The 3,483-nt window shown below is 37.7% G+C and overlaps 1 long non-coding RNA gene across 1 annotated transcript; it reads right to left on the bottom strand.

Annotated features, from left to right (window-relative positions):
• Window positions 1–1,891: 1,891 nt before the first annotated feature.
• On the bottom strand, window positions 1,892–3,110 carry LOC143562958 (uncharacterized). The gene is made up of 3 exons (XR_013140582.1): window positions 2,704–3,110; window positions 2,490–2,550; window positions 1,892–2,391 (listed from the first exon to the last, which is right to left on the bottom strand). It is a non-coding gene; the product is annotated as an uncharacterized LOC143562958 (long non-coding RNA).
• Between the last annotated feature and the right edge of the window lie 373 nt (window positions 3,111–3,483).

The raw sequence follows: 3,483 nt of genomic DNA, 5'->3' as shown, positions 1-3,483 counted from the left end.
CTACCTTCCATGGCCTATGATTGATCGAGGGGTCCTCCTAAAATATAATGCTCTTCTCGTTGCTGACACTGCCGTTGAACAATTCGATGTTCATGTTGGACAGTTCGAGCTATAGTTTTGTGATATCTTTCCATGGATTGGATGAATTTGTTTCAGTGAACTGCTTCTCAATATTCGGCCACCAAAGCGAATATATTTAATTAGTTGTTTTCACCTGTAGGCTTTTGGAGTTATTATCGTCCACCATTTCATAAGTAGGGCTTTGCAAATTTATGCTCTAAATTCTTAGTCCACTAAGGTCTTTTGGAGCTAAGATTTTATCTCAAACAATCCAACACTTCGTTACAAGTTTGAGTGGCTGGCTACTCTCTAAAGGAATCTTCCCTGAATACTTTTAAAGATTCAATGACATGTAAAGGAGCTTCAAAAATAGATTAAAAAAAAACAATAATAAACCGGGAGGCTTATGAAAAAAAGGCCTTATATCACGCGTAGTGGTGCCATTGTGGAGATGGAAATGAGGCCAAAACGTCAGGCACACCGCCCCCGGCTCGTTTTGGTCTCGTTTTCGGCTGGCTTACAAGGATGGTAGCAGGAGGGTTTGCCAATCACAATTTTTTGTCTTGTAATTAATATATTTATTTATATTTAAAAAAGTAATAATTGTCTAATTATTGAAAGGGGGTTATGGGGCAATTTTTACCATTACACCATTTTTTAAAAAACCATCCATTACTAACATGACGACACATGTCAGAAAATGCCCCTATATGATGAGTAACCACTACATGTGGTCTTAATAAGAGTTATTTTGCCTCGAGAAAAAGGGTCTTAGTTAAACTCATGCATTTAGTAGTCAATGGTACCATGCCCAAATAAATAAAAAGGAGAGGAAATGAAATAATCATTCGCCGGCCTTGTCTAACTCCACATTCGATAATCAGCTTCTTGGTGTGTGACCACTAACGAGTATGGATGATACAGCAGAGCAGAGGATAAATTTTTTTAACCCATAATCTCCATGGTGCTAGGAAAATTCTTTTCTTCTAATATATAATCGAGTAATGCTTAGATGAGTGTAAAGAAAGTCTTCTTGTAATCAACTCGTCTTATATTTTGCACCTAATTAGTTATCTATCAGAGGTTAAATGAGTTGTTCAAGGTTGAGATTATACGAGCCTGGCTTTGGTTCGGCTTATTAGTTATTTTACACTTAAATGAGTTGGATTCTCGCACCACGCGGGCAGAACCGTAGAAATCCTTAAATAGCCAATTTGGTCAAAAAGAAAGCCAGTAGCACTACTAGAAAACTGAGCATTTGCGACTACAAGTTCCGTCGCAAAATGGTCGCAATTGCTCTGTTGCGACCTCTTTGCAACGAAAACTGCAGTTGGCAAAATACACGTCGCAAATGCTCTTTTGCGATTGTTTTGCGACCGCTATTACATTTGCAACGGACAAGCAGTCGCAGAAATTGCGACCAATGATGCCGTCGCAAAAGTTGCCACCAGTGCTTTCCGTCGCAAAATTTGCTACCACTGCTTTCCGTAGCAAAAGTTGCTACTACTACTGCCGTCTCAAAAGTTGATACCACTGCTGCCGTCGCAATAGTTGCGACTGATGCTGTAGTCGCAGATCTTGCGACCACTCCAGCAGTTGCAATCTTGCTACCACTTGTTAGCAACTGTTCCCCTATGCTTACTATTTTCTGGTTGCATTGCAGTCACAATTTCTTTGTAAAAAAGAACTATTAAAAGAATAAATATATAAAAAAAAATATTTACAAATCATATATAGATGCAACACAAATCATACAAAAATTCTATCAAAGATGCTCAATATTAACAAAGCTAACAAAAAAAAAAAGAAAAATCGCGTGTGCAGCCTCAGATTGACCGGACCTGTGACTGCCAAAGCACCATCAACCACCACAATTACACACGCCCGTGCCCGTTCTCATCTGAAAACTAACTTTCAGTCTTGGGGTCAACCGGAACATTAGATTCGGGTTCATGAAACTATCTGCATTTGACATTGAACCCGAGAGCAACATGGTTGCTGCAACATACATGGTGTAGGCCATCACTGCATCTGCTAAGGCTGTTCGTCTTGCATCACGTGTACAGCCTCGGTTTGACCGGGTCAGTGACTGCCAAAGCACCATCAACGGTCACTATTACACACGTCCGTGCCTATTTTCATCAACTAAAAAATAACTTTTGGTCTTGGGGTCATCCGGAACATTTGATTCGAGTTCATGAAACCATCTGCACTTGACTTTGAACCCGAGAGCAACATGGTTTCTACAACACACATGGTGGATGCCATCACTATAGCTGCAGGTGGGAGCGTATGGCTGTGAGTCCTTTCATAGTGGGTACCAACAACAAACTATAGATTTGTAAAACAGAGTGTTGAGCGAATGTTTATAGAATAGATAGTAACAATCAACCCGACAATGGAATGAAAGAAAGGTATCAAAATACAACCTTGGCAACATATATGGCATCTTCAGTGTTTGGATTAATTATCTTTGTGCATCTTTGCTACCTGCTTGCAACAAGACAATTATTGTTATTAAGTGAACAAAAGAAATAAATCAGATAACATATAACAGAATTAGTTAGTCATTCAATATAGTATATGTTTGATGAGATGAATGATTATTAATAATTAAAATTGCCTCATCTACGATTTCTATACCTGCGGTGACCGGTCATGACACCCCAACCAGCATGTTTAGACATTTTTACAGCTTCAATACTCTCGGTAATGGGCCAATTTGGTTAACCTTAAAAAATCAACTAATTTCTAAAATGAGCCATCAATAATATGATAGTAATCACTCATGTTACTCATGTACCTTAAGAAGAAGAGCATTGCATGTCTTCTCATCCACTGCCTTCTTAACTCTATCAGTGTAAATCATTAATTTTAGTATTAAATACATGTTTGTTAAAGAAGGGCAAATAGGTAAATAGTGGTGAAACTAACTGTGGGATTAGTGACCAAAAGAGATATGTTTTCATAGTACTGTCCCCACTTTAATATATAAGCATAAACAATCAAATTTAAGAGATTGTGCCACAAACCTTTGATTCGTTATATGAAAATTTATAATATGTATCTTTGATTCGTCACCGATTTGTGGTCTTCTGAAGTTCCTCTTGACGCATCTTCATGGATTCTTTCTCAGAATGCGTATCTTGCCATTTTGTTACAAGTTACAACTTTGCTCGTGTGCACTCGTCTGGCATGATTCCTTTTCATTTATCATACCTATAAGATACAAACAAACTTATCAGTTTCAAACTAAAAAGAACCCTAAGCAGTTTGAGCTTAGGTAATTTATTAGAATGTCTGACTCCTTTGAACATCGTTTGAAAAAACTAAAGACCGAAGAAGTACACTAACTAGTTTACACTCAATAAATGGGTTCATCATCATTAGTCAAAAACAATATAATGATTCATGAAATCAACA

The sequence above is a fragment of the Bidens hawaiensis genome, unplaced genomic scaffold (genome assembly GCF_021521415.1).
Source record: "Bidens hawaiensis isolate Kalapana, Puna unplaced genomic scaffold, B.hawaiensis_p1.1 tig00001179_1, whole genome shotgun sequence".
Taxonomy (NCBI): Eukaryota; Viridiplantae; Streptophyta; class Magnoliopsida; order Asterales; family Asteraceae; genus Bidens; species Bidens hawaiensis.
This window is presented reverse-complemented; position numbering and strand designations above follow the sequence as displayed.